The sequence below is a fragment of the Podarcis bocagei genome (genome assembly GCF_964188305.1).
Source record: "Podarcis bocagei genome assembly, chromosome: 12".
NCBI classification, from domain to species: domain Eukaryota; kingdom Metazoa; phylum Chordata; class Lepidosauria; order Squamata; family Lacertidae; genus Podarcis; species Podarcis bocagei.
Window position 1 is genome coordinate 10,282,596 of NC_138137.1, and position 22,658 is coordinate 10,305,253.

The window sequence follows — 22,658 nt, forward strand, 5'->3', positions numbered from 1 at the left end:
CAGAGGGACCCTCTCCGTCATCCAGGGCGGGTCGTACCACCTAGTGATGCATGCGTGACGTCCTCACAGACTGTGCACATGCAGCAGCCTGTACAGTCGCCACATGAGAGGCAGCCCATACGGACATCCGTACAGATGCCACACATGAGTGGCAGCCCGTACAGATGCCCATACAGTTGCCACGCGAGCGGCAGCCCGTACGGACGCCACGTGCAAGCGGCAGCCCATATGGACTCTGTGTGCGAGGAGCCCGTACAGACGCCCGTATGGACGCTGTGCGCGAGCAGCAGCCCATACGGACTGCGCAAGCGTGGCAGCCTGTACTGTCGCTGTGCGAGCAGTGCAAGTGGCGCCCACACTGACTGTGCTTGTGTGCCCTCTGCCACTCTGTGGGGAGGCAGTGAGCCATCTTGTCACCCCCCAGGCAGTACCCGGGGCGGCAAGCTGCCTGCGCCCCCCCCTTCATACGCCCCTGAACACAGCCATTGTGGCTAGTAGCCATTGTCCTCTATGGATTTGTCTAATTCTTTTTTGAAAACCATTCAAGCTGGTGGCCATCACTGCCTTCTGAGGGAGCCAATTCCATAGTTAAACTATACACTGCTTTGTCTGCCCTGACTAATTTATTATTTGTACTCCGACCATCTGACTGGGTTGCCCCAGCCACTCTGGGCGGCTTCCAGCATATATGAAAGCATAATAAAACATTAAACCTTAAAAAGCTTCCCTATACCTGGCTGCCTTCAGATGTCTTCAAAAGGCTGTATAGTTATTTATCTCCTTGACATCTGATGGGAGGGCGTTCCACAGGGCGGGCGTCACCACCGAGAAGGCCCTCTGCCTGGTTCCCTGTAGCTTTGCTTCTCGCAGGGTGGGAACTACCAGAAGGTCCTCAGGGTGCGGGCTGAATGACAGGGGCCAGGTATACAGGGCCGAGGCCATTTAGGGCTTTAAAAGTCAGCCCCAACACTTTTAATTGTGCTTGGAAACATACTGGGAGCCAATGTAGGTCTTTCAGGACTGGTGTTATGTGGTCGCGGTGGCTGTTCCCAGTCACCAGTCTAGCTGCCGCGTTCTGGATTAATTGTAGTTTCTGGGTCACCTTCAAAGGTAGCCCCTTCTATCTTACTCTCATTTTCTTTAAACTAAAAAGCCTCTGGTGCTGTAAACTTTCCTCAGAGGGGAGTTGCTCCATCTTCTTGATAATTTTATTTGTCCTTTTCTGAACATTTTCCAGTTCCATGACATCCTTTTGAAGGTGAGGTGACCAGAACGGTACAGAGTGTTTCAAGTGTGATCACACCATAGATTTGTATAATGGCATTGTGATATTGGCAGTTTTATTTTCAGTTCCTTTCCCAATGATCCCTAGCATGGAATTTGCCTTTTTCACAGCTGACACACATTGGACTGACATCTTCGTCCAGCTGCCAATTCAGACTGTGTGGATGTATATGTGAAGATTCTTTTGCCTGACATGCATCACTTTGTACTTTGTTACAACACTGAGTTAGTTTTGTCATTTTTACCATTCATTCAGTGTGGAGAGGACCTTTGGGAGTTATTCACAATCCCTTTTCATTTTAATGACCCTGAACAACTTAGCATCATCAGCAAATATGGACACCTCACTGCTCAACCCTAACTTTAGATTATTTGTGGGAAATGTTTAAAAGCACAGGTCCCAATCCCTGGGGAAGACTTCACTTTTGACATCTATTGGGAGAAATGTCCATATATGTCCATATATTCCTACTCTATGCTCTTGTCACTTGACCAGTTTCTGAGCCACTGGAAGACTCTGCCTGTTATTTCCAAGACTACTAAACTTACACAGGAATTTTCAGTAAGGTACTTTGTCGAAAGCTTTTTGAAAGTCTAAGGGCTTTTCTATACTTCTGCTTGTTCTGTGCATAGAAAGCGCAAGTCTGAGCAGTTCCCCCTTGCTCCAATCCTTTCCCAGGGAAAACCTGTTCTTTAGCTTTAAATCGGAACAAAGAGCAATCCTCAGAAAAATAGACTGCCATTTGCTCCAACTGAACACTAAAGAGTGGTTTCCCCTAGGGGAAAGCTGTGGGACAAGAGGAAGTGTGAATAAGCCCTAAGTATACTATGTCAACTGGATGACCTCTATCAATACGCTTGCCAACATTCTCAGAGAAGTCTAATAGGCTAGTGAGACAAGACTTACTCTTGCAGAAGCCATGCTGGTTCTGCTTCAGCAAGGCTTCTTGTTCTTTATTATTTGGTGATTCTTCTCTTTAACAATACCTTTGACCTGTTTCCCCCGGACAGATATTAAGGTAACAAGCCTGTAATTTCCAGGATCCCTCCCTCACCCAATCCCCACTTTAATAATAATAATAATAATAATAATAATAATAATAATAATAATAGTAATAATAATGTGTTCCATTGGCTACTTTCCAGTTCTCATGTGTGGAGGATGGTCTTACGGAGATGTTACATTTTCTTTTAGAAAATCAGCAATTTCACATTTGAGTTAATTTGAGTATTCTCAGGTGAATGCCATCCAAACCCAGCGACTTGTGGATCTGAACATAACAAATGCAGGCATCAGCAGCAGTCCAGAGGGCATTTCAAATTCCCATTATACCTGCCTGTCTGCTAGAGATCTTAATGGGAACTAGGCCAAGAAACACCGTTTATCTTTTGAATGGGAGGAAAAGCAACCACACTGGAAAACAGTCATATTCTGCATGTGCAAGTGAGGAATACTAAAGCAGCATAACCAACTGAAGCATATGGCTGCTGTCTTCTCAAATGCTGAACCCAGTAAGATCAAGAGGGAACTTGGAGACACCTCACTAAGGCAAGACCTAGTGTCAGATTCTGTAACATCATTCCTGCCCATCTTTAGAACTGAACATGGGTGATCCATAAACAGTTCTAACATTTCAATTTTTCCTTAAAAACTGATGTGGTGGACTTTGAATTGGACACTAGGGGAAAGTGGACATTTAATTATTTCCCCCATCACATACAGAGTTATGCTTCTTCACACTGCTCCAGGAAGGATAAACAGCAGCTATTTAGGTAGAGCGTGCAGCCGATGCATATTTAGACCAAAATGTGTATCCTCAGATAAGTGTGCATTGCATTGCAGTCCTGTAGATAGAAACCAGTGCAGGAGAAAGTTAACCCTCCTCCTCCTTCTTCAGTCCAGTTTGCCCCCATGGCTACTATTAAATAAGATAATGAAAATTTAGGGCGACCCAATCATGGATTGTCATGTAGGGTGCCCTTATTTACAATTTCCCAATTTCAGTCTTACCCCTACAACAGCTGACTCAGATTTCTAGAACTAAAACTCAGAGCATCTGTCTATTAGAGTAAATGATAGAATATTATGTCAGTTGCTTACCTGCCATTTATGTTATGTCCATCAAACCTCCTTGCACAATTTTTCCCGGCTAATGCTTTATTGACCTCTTTTCCTTTCATGCAGCTGTTTGTGTACACGACCAATTTACTGTCTTAAAGCACAGAGGACTGTGATATTGTAGGGATTATCATCTGTACTTGTTGCCTTGAGGCTAATGAAGGTCTCTGAAAACAGGCTCAGAAGTGAACTTAAAGTGCCCAATAAACCTCACCTCAAACGAGACAAGGCTGTTACAAATACCGAAATTCTTCTACAGCTAGGGTGAAGATCTGAGCCATGAAAGAACACATGGCTTCTGCACTACCCATCCCCACCACAACCCCTCCACACCTCAAACCCCAAATACTTCCCTTTACTTACTAGCCACGTAGCAGTGATTGGAGTAGCAGCAATGATACACAAGGAGAGAAAAGGGAGGGTGCCTCCCCCTATTGCCCTTCTTCATCATGTGCTGATTAGCAGCATACAGGGTGCAAAAACCTGGGGGACAATGGATTAATGACATCTGCTGTAGTTACCCAGGCTTTTGCACCCTGACACACGGCTAATTGGCATATCAGAATGACAGACAAGAAGGAAAGGCAAGAAAAGGGAAGAAGGTAATACTGTATTTTTTAATGTATAACACACCCCCATGTATAAAGGTAAAGGTAAAGGGACCCCTGACCATTATGTCCAGTCGTGACCGACTCTGGGGTTGCGGCGCTCATCTCGCTTTATTGGCCGAGGGAGCCAGTGTACAGCTTCCGGGTCATGTGGCCAGCATGACTAAGCCGCTTCTGGCAAACCAGAGCAGCGCACGGAAACACCGTTTACCTTTCCGCCCAAGCGGTACCTATTTATCTACTTGCACTGGTGTGCTTTCGAACTGCTAGGTTGGCAGGAGCAGGGACCGAGCAACAGGAGCTCACCCCGTCGTGGGGATTCAAACCGCCGACCTTCTGATCAGCAAGCCCTAGGCTCTGTGGTTTAACCCACAGCGCCACCCACGTCCCATAAAATATATAAAATGTATAAAATGGACACCCCATATTTTGGGGGATTCAAAATTAAGAACATGGGGGGAGATTGCCCAGAGTTGCTGAGCTTTTTTAAAGGGGGAATTGCCAACCAATCCCACGTCCCTCCTATGCACTATCCACGTATAAGACGACCCCACATTTAAACATAATATTTTAATAAAAAACTCTCGTCTTATATACAGAAAACTACAGTATGTTTGGGGCCTGCAATGGCTGGCAGGATATTTTTTTCCTGAGCCATTCAGTTGAGATCTTCTATGTCTATATTGGGTACACAGAACCTGCCACTCGCCAACGTGAGCAGAGATCACCAGCCATGTACTGGGGACTACCAGGTGTTTGAGAAATCCTTCCCTTGGATATGGCAACCTCAAGCAGGCAACAAAACTAATTTAGTGGGTGACTGAGCTGGCTACACAAACTGAGAGAGAGAGTGACATGACCTGGCTCAGGGAGTAGATTTTGGGTCGCCATTCAAAGGATAGCAGATTGTCTTTATTTTGACGGAGGGTATTAATATATTGTATCACCACTGGGGTTTCAGGGTGTGGAAACAGTTGGATTTCTTGCCTCAGACACCAAAATGTCTAGCGATCTCTAGTGGGCTGCCATATATGGCTAGTACTTTTGACCAATGGCAGATGATATGGCGTTGAACTCCAGGCAGTTCTGTCGCTTCTGCTTACTGGAAGGGAAAAGGAAAGGTGTGAGGAAGTGGGGAGTTTGGTACAGTGCAAATGCACTTGTGGGAATGCCCAGGGTATGTGCACTGTACTGACTTTGATGCCACCTCTGCTTCCAGGTAAACAGCAGTGGTGCAACCAACCAGAAGTCAGGTGAGTTGCATTGCACTCCACCAAGTTGTCTGCTACTGCTTTCAACTTAGTGGTTCAGTAATATGAAGACCTGATTTATACCTCTGCCACCACCCCCTTCCAAAACACAATATATGAAAGTGGTTTTATGTATAATTCACTGCTTTCATTGTACAGCAGGTTACAAATGGCAGTACGTGTGGATTTCTATGAAGGATTTAACATTTCTATAAATACTAAAAGACAAACCCAACAAAACTGTTTTGCATATTTAGTGCTCATATGTTAGGGGGAATAAAATAATTAATGGAGCTTTCCCCCCAAATTATTATAACTATATACCGTGGGATTTACTAATTATTGCATCTACTGAATACAAACAATCTCACGTGTATTCTAATTCAGCAAAGAATACACAAAAGTAATCCTACACTTACAACTCAGAGACTCGTTGGGCTTTAATAATACATGACATTGAAATGACACCTCTTGATTGAAGGAACATTTGAATTTGTCATTGAATCCTTATCTAATTTTAACAGATTTCTCTTGTTTAAATGCCCTAGGAATGAGTGATAAGGCTGACAGTGGAGAATTATTACACTGTACCTTCATAAAGCAAAACTGGCACTTTCAGTGATTTTTTAAAAAAATCATTGTTATTATTATTTTGCATTAGCAAGCAAGAAGCTGAAAATGTTTATCACATTTTAAAGCAGCTACGCTATTCAAAATACGGAACCATATTAAAATATTGGATCTTGTGTGATGTTGAGGAGAACACTGCAGTGAAATGGAAGCATTTTCACACTAAATAAGTTTGTAATGCTTGGTGTAGATTGCGGTCCCAGTCGCAGTGCCACCCTCCCCATGCAGGGGCTATAGCTAAGGTGTGACGAACAAACTTGAGCAGACAATGATCTGCGATAGGAGTGGTCACAACTTTATTGATTCCAGATGTAGGTGGATTTTGGCTCAGGCTGGCAGACCAGAGTGGGAGCAGCCAACTCACAGCCTCCAGCGAGAATCTTTTAAATTAAAGATATTTGCAGACAGTCCTGACTTGCAGCAGGGCAGGGCAGAAAGATTCTCAATGGCCAACCATGCCTGCTTGTCCCAGCTGCCGGGGATGGTGGCTAATCACAAGGGGCCCCAACCACTGCCCACCCAGGAAAGCAGGTAAGCAGTCATTCCTACTCTCTCACATCTTGCTCACATCGTGCCAGATTTTTGAAAGCTGTTGTGAGTCAAACTACAGAAATTGAAGTATGCTTTGATTATAGTCCAGGGTCTCTCTAAGCAGCTCACATAAAGTAAAACATACTGGCCTGTTTTGTGCATCAGAATAAGCCAGTTTGTCCTAAATCATGGTTTAATTGTGAATATTGCGGTACAGAGACCCCACATGGTTTCTTTCCCTCATGCAGCTCTAACAAGTCATAGACTGTCTTGTCATGTTGTGTGTGTCCCCACCCCTGAAATCGCCCTCACAAACTGGTGCCTCTGGCCCTAACTGTTCCCCTACAAAAAATTTCACCGCACACCACCGATCTGTTGCCTCCCTCCACGATGGGTACCTTTGTCTGACAATAAGATGTCCTGAGTGGCTGGGCCTCTGAGAATGTGACATGGGTCTTTTCAGTAGAAACTCATCATCTGAAGTCACCAGGTATGAATGCTATTTGACTTACACTCTAGTCCTGCACCCTGCAGCACAAGCTCTCTGGCAAAGTCACAGTATGGCTGGGTGGGGTCATGCAGGTAACTTTTTGAAGTGAGGAGAAGATGGAGAATGGGGAGGGAATGAGATTTTGTCACTGCATCCCAAATGCCCATCCTCCTAGCACCAGCACAGCGAAGTGAAATCTCTCATAAGGAGATTTCAGCTGCTCTTTAGAAGCAACAGAACAAGGAGCTGGACATGGTACTGATTTAGCTGTTGGAGCACAAGCTTCTGCAGCAGAAGGAATGGCAGAGAACAAGTCCCAATGTCTAAAATGCTACTTTGTGTACAAACAAGTGATTTTGCTCTTGCTAGTAAAGGCAAATTGTAGAGCATCCTTGTAGTTGCCTGCTACTGCGAAAGAAGCTGGGATACACTGAGCCAGTTTCTTCTTCATTCCAGTCCTGTTAATTCTTAACTACAGTTACGTGATGGCAGCAATCCTTCTACATTTCAGGAGATAAAAGTGAGTGCGATACAGATGTTACTACTGGGTGTGTTCAGAGAATTCTTATCCATCAATGATCAGCAGCAAAAGATGAACTCAGATTGCAGGAGAGGAACTAGTGCTCCAAAGTGGAAACCGATGCAAGCCTTGAGCAGTGATGAAGCGATAAGAAGTGCAGAGATGAAGAGAGATTAATAGTATTGGAGGCTGGTAAAGCAATTCAGGTCTTGTGATAAATGTCTTAGATGGACACGTCTAAGGAGCTCATTTTTAACTTGAGGGTCTGGGAAAATGGATAATCCTAGCATGAAAGATCACTTGAGTCAAGATATAAAAATCATACCTAATTTTTCACCTGTGTTGTTTACATAAAGTGCACTTTTTAAGGAAAAGCAACTCTCCCTCCATGTCTGGCTGATTTGCTTCCTCTTAGCAAGATTAGGGCAATTTTGTTCACACACACACACAAACACACAAACACATTTCAGTGTAACCAAAGAACTACCTGCACATGTAACAGCACACATGTATCTAAAAATGTAACACATTAATTTTATAAATGAATGTTTTCAAGTATGTGTATCATAGGGATACACACATCGCGAGGGTGTTTGCTGTCAGCATATGAATGAAGCTGTAGAGAAAACATTATGGCTGAGTAGGAGGCAAAAGCTCTTGTTCAAATTTTCTCTTTTTCTTTTAATCATCCTCTTTTCTATCACTGCAAGATTGAACAGTATAGAGCAATGAAAAAATAAAGCCTATTTTTATTACCTTTACACTGAAATTCCCTCCCAAATGATCTCGCTTTCATCTATCATCCCCTAGGGCACAGATTCCTAAGACTTGGGACAAGGATGTTAGATCAACCGATTTGTGAAAGCAGGTTAGTATTTTCTTAAAGCAGAAAACAAAGTTGCTGTTCAATTCCATTTTATTGTTCAGAAACAGCTACCATATCCACCTATAATTGGTAGGGAATACATTTTGCACTGAAAAACATTTGCCACTTAATTGAGCTGAGTTTATTTATTTATTTTCTCTCCTATAAATAAGCAACTTGGTTCAAGGGCACCATTTATTTATTTATTAAAAAATTATGCACATTTGCCAAAAAAATAGAACCACAACAGCATTATCTGTTTTCTCCTCTCCATCATGTATTCACATATATTCTTACATGAAAAAGCTTTATCTGAAATATCTGCTTTCATTAGGGCAGCAATTTTCTTTGTGTAGCTTCCACACCCACAAAATGGTTGTAGCCACAGTAACCAGTTCATATTAAATGGTTTTGTGCTGTTGTGTACTCAAGTCTATGATCACATGGCAAAATAAGTGCTGCTTAGTTGTGTTAACTTAGTTTAGTTGTGGCCCTAAGTGACTCTTCAATGACCCGAGTATCTCTTTGCATAGAGCATCATGGTTCTTCATCCCTGCTCAGCTTTTGATACCCTATAATAGGATAATGTCTACATGTGTGTTGGAAAGGGGAAGGGGATGTAACGTGGATTGATTTGTGTGAGCTAGAAGTTGGAAGCATGATTGTCATGGTCCTACTTGCATGGGTCACTTTCAAACAGGTGATCAATTGCACATCTCCAAAAAGAAGGAAATGCAACACACACACATGGATTTTAATAAGCTGATTTGTAGTAATTATTTCTAAATATAATGTGAATAAAAACAGAATGCATCACATTATACAGTGGTACCTTGGGTTATGAACTTACCATATTTTTCTGTGTATTAGACTAGGTTTTTTCCTTTAAAAATGTCAAAATTTAGGGGGCATCTTATACACGGATACATCTCCTCCCATTTTCTTAAATCTGAGTCCCCAAAAATAGGGGGCGTCTTATACATGGAGGCATCTTATAGATGGAAAAATACGGTAATATGTTCTGGAGGTCCATTCTTAAGCCAAAACCGTTCTTAACATGAGGCGCGCTTCTGCTAATGAGGCTTCCCGCTGCTGCCGCACCACCGGTGCGCAACTTCCGCTCGCATCCCGGGGCAAAGTTCGCAACTAGGGGCATCTACTTCCGGGTTAGTGGAGCTCCTTAGCCAAAGCATTCATAAGGAGGACGGTACGTAACCCGAGGTTCCACTGTAGTGGGAAAGCTGTGATGAAATGACCTCTGTGCCAACAAAGTCCATTGTCCAAGTACTAACTGTTCATATGCAACTCCAGGGCAACTTCTCTTTCTTTTCTGTGGTTCTTTATCTTTAAAGTAGACTTGTATCAAATAGCACTTCAAACAGAAAGGTGCCTTCAAATGGAGAACTGTCCTCTGTAAAGTAGGCCATTTCTCCATCTACTGCTTGGGGTCTTCTGCTCAACCCCACAGTCCCATGGCATCTTCTCCCATCTTGCCTCCTTTGTATTTTCTATAGCAGATGGAGTGAAATGTCAAATGAACACCTGGCTCTGTGATCTGTTTTCATCTAAATTATGTGAGGCAGTAAGTGAAGTGATCAACAGGTACTTAGACTCAAAAATGGGAAAGATGAGGGCCAGTAAAGTGAAACTCAATCCTGGGAAGATTATGCTGCTGTGAGTGGAACGTTTCCTAGTTTAGGGGGCTGGTTTTCAGTGTGCCTGCACAGAGTCTCAATCTCTCCAAAAGATTAGCTGCGCAGCCTGTGCCTGCTCCAAAATCCAGCTTTATCACAAGAGGCCAATGACCTTGGCAGCATAGAGCATCTTCTACCAGCTTAAGCTGCTATGTCTTCTGGCTGCCTATGGCATCCAGGCTCTGACAACTTCCCATGTGAACCTATCTGAACTACTACCAAGTATTACTCATGGTGCTGCCTTTGAAGACTGTTCAGAAATTGCAGTTAGTACAAAAAGTGGCACCAGATTGCTCATATGAATCACACATTGGGACCATATCTCTCCAGTAATAAGAGCTTCACAGTCTACCAGTCAATTTCTGGGATTAATTGAAACTGCTGGCTTGCCAAAAAAAAAAAAAATCCTCAGTGGTTTGGGACCTGGGTACCTAAGGGATGCCTGTTCCCCTAACAACTGGCCAGTAAACTGAGGGTATCTACCTATACCTTTCACAGAGTGTTCCCACTATGAGCAGTGAGATGGGTTGCATTGAAGAAAAGGGCATTTATGGCTGTTATCCCATCTGCAATATCCTCTTTCTAGTGAGTTTTGAGTATCATCTTCATTACTGATCTGTTTAGGAATCACCTTTTACATGAGTGTCAACCAATTTATAAACATATAACAACTAAAACATGGTTTTCAGAGGAAAAAATAACTGAAGTTTAAAAATGAAAGGTGTATTTTCATCCAGCCAGAAAAAGCTTGTCAAATAAAATAAAAAAACCAATTTTATTCAATTGTTTATGGAAAGTGCAGACAGGAATGCTGCTCCACAAAATGGGGCAACCACAAAGAAAGCCCTGCTTAGAGTTACATTGGAGCAGGTTTCTGGTAATTCTCCCACAGCATTTTGTGAGCTACTAGGTACCGTATATAAGGGATAAGGCAATTTATCAAATATTCCAGACCTGAGCTGTCTAGGGCCATATGTGTTGATACCAACACCTTGAACTTGGCCAAGTCGCCAGTGCAAATTCTGAAAACAAGGTGTTATATGGTGGGTGAAGTTTGCCCCCCCCCAACAATTTAGCCACCACATTCTGCACTAGCAGCAGTCTCTATACCAACCTAAAGGGTAGCCCCACAAAGTTGTTGCTTAGTAAAGTAAAGACTTTTTCATTCATCAAGTGTTTCCGTTATGTTGACTAATTTCAACTGGACTCTATTCTGCTGTGTTGGTGTAGTTGTGGAAGTTTGATTCTATATTATGTAACTGTAAACTGCCCTGAAACCAATCAACAAAGAATGACATAAAAAATGAACAAATGCATAAATAAAACGTGTAGGGCAGTTTAGTGACCTACCAGGAGGTACATATCCAACCAGCCAAATTTGTTGGCTTACTGGCGCTCAGTAAATGTCCTTTTGTTTTGCTGCCTGTTTCAATCTACAGCACAAGGGCAGTCAAACACCTGGCAGAGTAAGCAGGCTGCATTCATCTTAATTGGTTCGAAGTTGCGGAGGTGCAATGCAGAGGATCCCTGCCAAAGGGTTGGATTACGTGTACTTTATATGCCATTTAACCATATTGTTCTAAACAACAATAATTATAGAGCCCCTTGCTATCACAACAAAACACAAACCTTCTGCTCTATTTTGCAGCTAACCCGTCATATCTACATAAGTAGAGGATCTTCATCGCTGGGTCAACGCAACAATCCAAATAGACACTTGCCCTACTTGCACGTTCCATTTGCAATGAGAACCCACCTTGGCAGACTTTCTAGCCCAAATATGACGGCAGGCAATAGTTGCAACAAGAAATTATACCAGAACTTCCTACTGTCAACGGTTACAGACACTGTGTGAGTGAGACAAAATAAAATAGGCATACAGAATATTCAGCCAAGATAAGGTATTTTAGAAACACTTGCCCTTCGTAGTGACAAGGCAGCCGAGAAATAATCTCAATCACAGAGGTTACAATATGCAATTCACGTTTTTCCTTTCACGAAATGAGCTTACCAACTTAGAATGCCAAAGCAACTACTTATTCTCCATTCTGCTGAAATTAATTTGTGTTTTTACTTTACAGGCAATCAATATACGCAAGTAGTGCCTTGCAGGCTTAAACAGTGTCTCTGCAGTCAGAAGCTGTTCTCTTCTATCACATTTACTTAAAACCTCAGGGAGATGTTCGCACAACATTTGTTAAACCGAGTGCCATACCTCTAGGAGTTGTGGAAGCCCAGAAAAGAACACTGAATCTCCAAGAGACTAATAGAAGAACTTTCAGACAAGATAAAATTGCTGAGAAATAGCCTTAGAAACACAACGAAATGGGCTAATAAAGATTGCTAGCATCAGTGTCCTGGAACAGTTTTCATCATGAACAGTTCAAACTGTGCACTTTTTATACCGGAACAGCACTGTAGACACGGAGATCAACAATTTACTAATACAGGGTTGTTTACCACAGTGGTGGTGCTGGGTTCAGATGCCTCTAAAAGAATGAGGTGCATAAAATGAATCTCCCAGGATGGCTTCAACTCTGCTCTTAGCTGTGAAAGCACTAATGCAAAAGCACAAATGGAAGCACCTCAGAAAATGTTACTTTCTGTTTCAAGGGCTTAGCAGAACTCTCTCTGTTTTGATTCAACAGTTGCAGAGCTGCCTATGCTCATTATATTACTCTGTGTTCATAGCAGCGGTTGCCACAGTATTGATTCGCCCAAGCATGTGATCCAGAGAGGATCGGTGCACTGATAGAGTGCAGATCTCTGCAAAACACTGGTCTCGGTTGAGTGTGATATAGATGGTATCAGATCTTGGTCTACACATGCTACAAAATAACATGGTAATGATGAAGAAGAATCCTGAGAAACTAGAATGGACTGTAGTACTTCAGTCTACAGGTAAGGAATACAGTGGTACCTCAGTTTAAGTACTTAATTCATTCCGGAGGTCCGTACTTAACCTGAAACTGTTCTTAACCTGTAGCACCACTTTAGCTAATGGGGCCTCCTGCTGCTGCCGCACCGCCGGAGCACAATTTCTGTTCTCATCCTGAAGCAAAGTTCTTAACCTGAAGCACTATTTCTGGGTTAGCGGAGTCTGTAACCTGAAGCATATGTAACCTGAAGCGTATGAGGTACCACTGTAGTACTTTTGAATGTAGGGGAAGGCTTGTTCAGTTACTCTACCTATGCAAGTCTTATCAAAGCAAACAGGGATTCCAGCTTAAAACCAAGACTTGGGAAATGCAAAGTTTCATTCTTGTAGTCTGCAATTTTTTGGTAATCACTCCGTCTGATCATCCCAAACTACTAGCTTAAACTGCAAAGAACTAAAATGTAAAAAATAAATACAGAATATATCTCTCATCTACTCTCCTTTTTCAACAGAGCTTTTTTGCTCTCTATTTTTAATGAGCTTTTGCTGCTTGGGCTGATGCAGGCTCAGATATATCATTTATTTCATACTGATAAATTAATAGATTTACATTTAATAGCTACTGATCGCGATGGTACAATAAGATACCAGCAGTTGGTACTTCCAGGAGGCTGAGGAAGAGACTTACAATCACTGCTCTCCCCAACATTTGCCTCTTTGTGCTGTCAGCCTCCTCTTGAGGAAAGATGTGGGAGCCATACCAGGTGTATCTCATCTACCCCTCCCATCCAAGCTGTATTTAAGCCAGGCTCCTCAGAGTGTAGCAAGATTGGTACTGTTATTGTTGGTTAATTTTCATTTTTCCTTTGTATTTATGTATTAAGATTGGAGGTGGGGGTCTGTGTGTAGTATCGCATTTATTCTGTGCTTGTAAATTGTCAGTTTTTGCTATTTTGAACTTACTAACATGCTTTTGTATATTTGTATGTTCTCTATTTTGATGTTTGAATGTTTGCTGTAAGCTACTTTAGGCACAGCTTGTTGTGGGAAGGTGGCTTATACATGAAATCAGTCAGTCAGTCAGTCAGTCAGTCAATCAATCAATCAATCAATCAATGGATCTGTGCAATCTCCAGGATAGTAGTTGCCAGGGAACAACAACAGGAGAGTGCTATTGCACTCATGTAAAAGTAAAGGGACCCCTGACCATTAGGTCCAGTCGTGACCGACTCTAGGGTTGCGGCGCTCATCTCGCTTTTTTGGCTGAGGGAGCAAGCGTATAGCTTCCGAGTCATGTGGCCAGCATGACTAAGCCGCTTCTGGTGAACCAGAGCAGCGCACGGAAACGCCGTTTACCTTCCCGCCAGAGCGGTACCTATTTATCTACTTGCACTTTGACATGCTTTCAAACTGCTAGGTTGGCAGGAGCAGGGACCAGGCAACGGGAGCTCACCCCGTCACGGGGATTCGAATTGCCGACCTTCTGATTGGCAAGTCCTAGGCTCTGTGGTTTAACCTGCACTCATGTACTCCTTTTGAATTTCCAAAGGACAGTTGGCCATACCATTAGGGACAGCAAGTCATCTGGTTCAGCAGCCATGGGGATTTATACGTACGTGCAGAAGTGGGCTTCTTTGCAACTGAAAGCCCCTTGGGTTATGGGTATACATCAGGAATTGAGAGGATACATTTCAGTTACTTTAATTTGTAAGGACCCAGATCAAGCTATTCAAAATCAATCTAAAAGGAAGTTAATTGCGTTTATTAAAGCATATATTTTCAATAATGCACACTTGTTTTTTTCCTCATCCCTTAGGGTTTATTCACACAGAGCATAGGCTTTAAGAATCAATGTTTCATACAAAGTGCGTCCCTGTTTTTTTGACAGCACACTCAGTTTTATCTGAGTAGTAGGCTTGCTAAGTTCTTCAAAAATTGATGCCAATCACTATTTTATATCAAATGCTGTAAGAGCCACAGGAATCTGTACAAACCTTTTTCATTTCTTTAAATATTGTGTGATATATTTCTGTTTCCGCATCTCAAATTTTATCACTACACAAGAATGGCAGAAAAGCTCCTTTGTGGACCAGGATGTAATTTCAGAATGTACAAACTTTTTATTTCATGACCCTTGATACCACATGCCTGGGATAGCCCAATAGTATGTGCATAGGCAGTCTCTACAGAGCATAAGAAGCAAAATTAATGCATGGGCCCTGCATGTACAGTCATACCTCGGGTTGAAGTCGCTTCAGGTTAAGCCTTTTCGAGTTGTGCTCCGTGGCGACCCAGAAGTAACGGAGCGTGTTACTTCTGGGTTTTGCCGCTTGCGCATGCGCAGAGGCTCAAAATGATGTCACACCCATGCGCAGAAGCAGTGACTCGCGGCATGCGAAGACGCGGGTTGCATTCACTTCAGGATGCAAACGGGGCTCTGGAATGGATCCCGTTCACAACCAGAGGTACCACTGTACTTGCAGTCTCCAGGTTAGACAACCATAATGCATTGTATGTGGGGACGACTTTCTCAGAAACCTCTATTAGTAAAGAATACAGCAGTGCTCTCTCTATACTAACAGCCAGTCTGGTTTTAGGCAAAATTCAGAGCGCTGATCCTTACATAAAGAGTCTGGGGGCTCAAAGGGCCAGCTTTTGCATCATCAGCCTGCCTTCATTGGTTTTATTTCATTTTTGTTTGCTGTTGCTGTTCTCCTTTGCGTTCTTTTTAATTTGTGATTTTTATGTTGCTGATGTTTCGTATTTAAGCTGTTTGTCGAAGGGTGGGCTAAAATTTTGAATAAACTTCCAAATCAAATGTGGCTTGGTGCAAATGCAATGTAAATGGAAGGAAGCCCAAATTAAAGTTTTGGGTAAACAACTGCTGATGAAGACATCCTGTGGGCATTTGGTTGGCCCTTGATGGACTAGATGGGACATTGGCCTGATCTAACTGGGTCTTCTTATGTCCTCAATTAATGTGAACAAGCCATTTTTAAAATCTTATTCGCAACATATTTAATTAAGATTGTCAATACCAATACCTCAAGGACTGCTTCTCCCCATATGAGCTGATCCAGAGGCCCTTCTTCGTGTGCCCTCTCCACCAAAGGCCTGGAGGACAGCAACATGAAAGCAGACATTTTCGGTGGTAGCTCCTCATTTGCAGAATGCTCACCCCAGTGATGCTTGCCTGCTTTGTGACATATCTTTAGACACCAGGCAAAAATGTATCTCTGTAACCAGGCCTTTGGCTGATTGAACATTCTATGGCCTTTGTGGAAGGAGGGGTTTTTTGTCGTCTTCTTGTTTCATTGTGAATTTGAATTCTCATTTTGTTTTGTTTTTTCATGTTGTGATCCATCCTGTGATCTTTGGATGAAGGGCAGTATTATGATTAGTATTAGTATTAGTATTATTAATAAAATAATAATAATACCAAATCTGGCTGCTAAGAAGCAAAGTGTTGACCATCAGCCTTCTGCAAATATAATTATAAATATAATAATATAAATATAATAATAATAAAATCAACCTTTGATTTCAGTATGTTGTTTTTCAATGGGAATTTGATTCCAAATGCAGGTGGCACCTCACCCAAAAACTCCTAATGGCCACTTTCAGCAGCTTAGATATTAAATAGCGCCAGAGATAACATAGTTTCTTGCAGCCCTCCCTAGATTAGCCACCAGGGTCACTCTCCCAATGCTACTCTGTGGACTTGGTCCTGAAGGTAGGATTGGAATCTCTATAACACAGTGCCCCAATTCCCATTTCCCAGAGCCAGTCCAGGAGGATGCCATGGTCAATGGTATCGAAGGCCAACAAGAGATCAAGAAGTAGGAGAAAATTCAGTCAGTCCCGCTCTCTGCAAAAGTCACCCATCAGTGTGTCCTGAACCCACACTGGAATGGATCTAAATAATCTGTTTCCTCCAAAAGTGCCTGCAGCTGCCCACCACGGCCATGTGGACCACATTCCCCCCAAAGGGGGTATTGACAATTGGCCAATAGCTGTTCTGATCCACTTTAGTTTCTACACTTGATCTTAGCCCAAGGCCGAGAAGCGACGAGAGAGCTGGTTTCTGTAGAAGCAGTCACACCACCGCCTCTTTCAGTGCTGCCAAGATTACCCCCCTCATACAGCGAAGTGTTACCCACACTTTGGATAAGAAGGAATTTTATTGCAACGCAGGTGGTTTTATTAGGAAGGAGTGTGCAGCCTCTGAAAGCAAGTTCTCACATCCAAAATGGCATTCTACAGTGGTACCTTGGGTTACAGAAACTTCAGGTTACAGACTCCACTAACCCAGAAATAGTACCTCGGGTTAAGAACTTTGCTTCAGGATGAGAACAGAAATCGTGCTCCGGCGGCGCGGTGGCAGCGGGAGGCCCCATTAGCTAAAGTGGTGCTTCAGATTAAGAACAGTTTCAGGTTAAGTACGGACCTCCGGAATGAATTAAGTACTTAAACCGAGGTACCACTGTAATTTGAAAAGAGAAAAGCAGCCCTCAATTTGAACTTTCTTCTTTCCTAAGCTAGCTCCCATATTGGTAAACAACTGGCTCAAGTGACTTATTTTTTCTTTTCTTTTTGAAAAGGATGCTCCTACTGTATACTTATCAAGCTTCAAATACTTCACTCCGATTTGAATTATTGTTTATTTGCTTAAAACATCTGTCCATCAAAACTGAGTCTAAGGGGGTTGATCAAGTGTGTGTCTTCCCCCAACAACAAATAAATGTTGAGGCCAGTACATAAAAGAGCAATCAAAACTTTTAACTAAAATGTGCTTTGAAAACCTGAGAAGAAAAAAGTGGGTGGGGTGTTTGGTGCCTAAAATCAACCTTTGCACCAGGTGGTCCTCACATAACCAGAGTGCCAGAGCAAAAAAACCCTGGAAAAAAACCACCTACTGAAAAGAGCTGCCAGTACTGAGTACCCATGAGTACCCCTTTTTAAAAAGCCCTGGAGAAGGGCATGTGAAAGAAATGGCTGTCGTGAAAGAAATATATCCTTTCTGAAGCCCAACAACATCAACAGTTAAAAATGTGCACAACGAGGTTCTCCCTTGCCTTGTCCAGTTTAACTGGTTGTCTTGAAGAGCTGGGGAAATTTGCGACACAGTGATGTTGTATCATGCAGAGAAGTCATGGGCTACAGCTTTCTGGCATGGCCTCATTTAATACAGCTCTCTAGATACAGTGGTACCTCAGGTTACAGACGCTTCGGGTTACAAACTCCGTTAACCAGGAAGTGGTTGCTCCAGGTTAAGAACTTTGCCCCAGGATAAGAACGGAAATCGCGTGCCAGCAGAGCAGCGGCAGCAGGAGGCCCCATTAGCGCCTCAGGTTAAGACCCGTTTCAGGTTAAGAACGGACCTCTGGAACGAATTAAGTTCTTAACCCGAGGTTCCACTGTACTTTGGACCCACCCTTGCTCTCCACATCACACTGCTGGGAATCTCTTCCTACTCCACATTGTGTGTTTGTGTATGTTACCCAGCTCTCTCTCTCTCTCTTTCTCTCTCTCTCTCTCTCTCACACACACACACACACAGAGAGAGAGAGAGAGAGAGAGAGAGAGAGAGAGAGAGAGAGAGAGAGAGGTCAGAGAGTCCTATGCAATGCAATGCTGCAGACTCTTCCCACTTTTGGTTCTAGCTTCACCCACCACCAGAACGCAGCCCCTAAGAGCTTATCTCTGAGGACCTTTAACGGGGGGGGGGGGGATTCCCCATGTCTACCCTATAATGCATGGGTAGGCAAAGTAAGGCCTGGGGGCTGGATCTGGCCCAATCGCCTTCTAAATCCAGCCCGCGGACGGTCCGGGAATCAGCGTATTTTTACATGAGTAGAATGTGTCCTTTTATTTAAAATGCATCTCTGGGTTATTTGTGGGGCATAGGAATTCGTTCATTTCCCCCCCCCCCCCCAAAAAAAAATATAGTCCAGCCTGAGGGACTATAGTCCAGGTCTGAGGGACAGTGGACCGGCCCCTTGCTGAAAAAGTTTGCTGACCCCTGCTATGATGTCTACTACTTGCCTAAGGTTTAGTTTCCCTGCAACAGCTGTGGAGCAAAACTATGCTATTATGCAAGTACTTCTCAGGGTTGCAGCCAATGCAGTATCATAAATGTTTAAGACGAGGGTGTTAAAGCTGCAGTCCTCTGCTTACTTACTTGGGAATGCATCTCAGTGGAACTTCCAAATAAACACATGCTGCGTAGAAATCAAATTATATATATTCCACAAATGCATTATTTCAAAATGAGGCAGTTGTCTCAGGTATATACTTTGGTTTTAAAAATTATAATTGGTATCTAAAGCTACTAAGGGGTTCAAAAAATCAATCTATTTTTAAAAAGTAAATAAGCTTTGTATTCCTAAGTGTCTTTTGAATTATCAGATTCATTATTTGAAAGGAGAGCAGCAGTTGCATAGCAGCTGCTTGGAATTGCAATCTGATGACAACTAAGACAATGCCAACTTCTGATGCACAAGACAAGAAAAAGAAGGGGGGAACCCTATGTATTTTTAATATCATTTTATCATGAAAACTATCCCCCCCTCTCTATATATAGTGGTCCATAGACCCACAAAACAGTTTCAAAACAAGATACAGTTAACACAAACAAACAACAGGCAAAAGAGACCAAGGTAGTCATTTTGTTATGTCTAGAGCATGATGGTCTTTGTTTCTTGAGACCTCCGAAAGAAACTTTGCCATGGTCAGTGTAGTATCATTTGACCTATCCTGCAGAAGGTATTTAATATGGGAGGCTTCAGATTTTCCTGGCAAATTTGCTAGTAAGGGTTTGATCAGTTGTTCCCTTGCTTGCTCATACTTATTAATATACCACAGATGTCACATAAACGTCATTTTGTTACATAATTCTATTTGGAAGCATAGTTCACCTATGCCAAGCGGCAAGATTTTGTGGGATGCAGTATTTATATGTTTAATTTCTCTTCTTTCTATGTACCAACTGAAAGCATGACATAATCAAAGCTTTGTTGCAGTCATAAATCCTTGGACTTCAGCCATAAAATATTTCCCTAGGAATCGTGTTGTGTGCGTTATCATGTTTCTCCTGCAATGCAATAGGATGCAAAGTTTCAATTCCATCTCAGCATGATAACTACTGAACTAGGAAGAGAAATGATGGTAAATGTCATTTCATCCTTTCAGCACTCAGAGATGATTTCATTCCCAAATATCAGGGGAAATTATCACCTTTAGACTTGATTTTGTTCTTCTAGTCTACTATTGTAGAAAATGCTCATATTTTACAGAAACAACTCAATTTTTTGTCTGTGAGGTGCTGATGATACCAATGATGCATTTCTGCCTTGAAATTAGGGTGTTATTGCTACAGTCACTTCTTGTCAAGACGCTCCTTGCTGCAAAAAATAAAGTGGAAATATTGCTACTCTAGTTGCTTGTGTATGACCAAGCCTCCATAAGGTTCTCATGGGGAGCATGGAATTTGGAGAGGGGGAGGTGTTCTTTATGATGGGAAGAAGACTGAATTGTTGAGATCTCTTTTATCTTGGGCTCCATTTAAGGCTTACTTTCTTTTTAACTATTTAGTGGGGTGCCGGCTTGAGAGATTGACGCTTAGTGAAGATGTTCTCAGTTGCTGAACCCCTGACCTTTAAAGAAACACATACCCTTTGAAGGCATTAAGGGGCTACAACATAGCTATGCCCATAGCTTTTAAGGTATTCATAGAGCTCAAGGTCTGTCTTCTTGCAGGCATTCATACGGATAACCTTTCTCTCCTTTCTCTCGTCACTACGTATTGTCCCCTCTAAAGACACACTTCCCACAGAGAGGGGCATTCTTAATCATAAAATTTCTAAAAGCGCTGGGGAGCATTTTTATTTGAAAATACTTTCCTTTAACCCCATCCACCCTTCTTTAAGTAAAAGGAAATATATTTATACCTTGTACAAGGAGTGCCAGTACATGGTGGTTTCTTGAACTAATTCCAGCAGAAAGCCCTTTATCATTCCCACATACAAATTGTTGTTGCATTCTGCCACTTCTAGAGTATTCTAAATCATACAGAATAAGAGACAGGCAAGAACTTTATGAATAATGGCTCCTGCAGACAGCTATTATATTTTATTTAAGAGCAAACAAATGGATGTTAAGGCACGCAAGCCTTTGCAAGTTAACAGACTCAGTAAGCTGACAAGGAGCGCTGCAGTTAACACTTGTCAAGATCATTATGTCAATTAAGTGGCCAGACACTCTCTTTGATATTCTATTGACTGCATGAGTTGACACATTTTTAAAATCCGGCTTCAAATTGACTTCAGCTTATTAAACACCACATGTCTAGGGTGCTTACCAACACATCCTCAGCTTTAGATTATGTCCTCCTTTTCTCACTGAACTGTACATGTTAGTAGATCCATCATTCAGACTTCATAGGCTTCATAGGCTTCATAGAAATACAACTTTGCTTTACAAAGACTATTGGAGTTCTGCACACTTTGCATATCGGCCATAATCTAGCTGCCACCCAGCAATGAGACACTGGAGGGGGAAATGGCTTTAGAGTTGTTTTACTTCATTTCCTCTTACAATAGGGCATGCAAATGGGAAATTTGCATGGTGGAATTTTAATAATATCAGCTTCCCTTAAGGGTTTTTATGTAGGAGTTGGATCCTTACGTAGGAGTAGGAGCCTTATTTGGCAAGGACTTCTTGGATTCTACAATAACAAACATTTTAAAATGGGGAGAGGTGCAGAAGGAAAATGATAAGATCAGACATAGGCAAACTCGGCCCTCCATATGTTTTGGGACTACAATTCCCATCATCCCTGAACATTAGTCCTATTAGCTAGGGATGATGGGAATTGTATTCCCAAAACATCTGGAGGGCTAAGTTTGCCTATGCCTGGATAAGATTAATGTATTGGTGGCAGAAACAGGAATGCTGGGGAAATGTCCTGTTCATGTCAACAGGGTCAAGACCACTGCCAGATAGATAAAATCTAATTAACTTTCAAGTGTTCTGCAGAAATGTAAACTATTGCTGGCAGTAATAATGCCAGGGTACGAGCCTTGAAGCCTAGGTAGTCATTGAGGTCCCAATAAACGGTTACACTTTGGGTTGGGTTTTTTTTAAGGGTCAAGACCAGCAATTAACTATGTGCCTTTGTGCCGATGGTCCTCCTAGAAGTGAAGGGAAAGTAGAATGTCTTTTGCATCTTTAAAGCAGGCATCTCTCTTCCTGCAGATTCACACTGACGACCTTTCTCCAGTAGGCTTTGTATATCTCCATCTTTCGACCTATCCCCAAGTTCTAGACAAACCTCATGCCAGCTTGAGGTTTGGCAGTGATCAAATGTCACGCTAAGCCAAAATGTATGGTTTGCTTAATGATACTGTGCACAAGTTGAATGCTAGTGCATGATGTTCAAGCTCTCAAACTTCACGTTTCCCTTAACCAAGCACAGAAACAAACCTAGGAATGGCTGGCTTAGTGTTACATCTTAATTGACAGCCCGTTTGTTTCTTTCCGAACTGCAGCCTGAATCCAAGCTTTGTTTTTGATTTACTGACCATGGTTTGTCTGGGAGAAACAAACCATGAGTGCTGGTTTGGATATAACATTAAGCTAGCTGCTCTGCACCTTGTTTACCTGTTTGACTGAAGGAAGAGGAAGGCAAGAGTGCTCTAAGTTGCATGCCTTAACAAACCACAGTTTGTGACTTGGTTTTATGTCTGAATGCTTGCTCCATGTATGTGGGAAAGATCATGCCTCCAATTT

At 42.4% G+C, this 22,658-nt stretch overlaps 1 protein-coding gene across 14 annotated transcripts in view; it reads right to left on the minus strand.

Annotated features, from left to right (window-relative positions):
* The window catches only part of ARPP21 (cAMP regulated phosphoprotein 21), a 248,662-nt gene that overhangs the window by 138,557 nt on the left and 87,447 nt on the right, over window positions 1-22,658 (minus strand). The gene's annotated exons all lie outside the window — the stretch shown is intronic.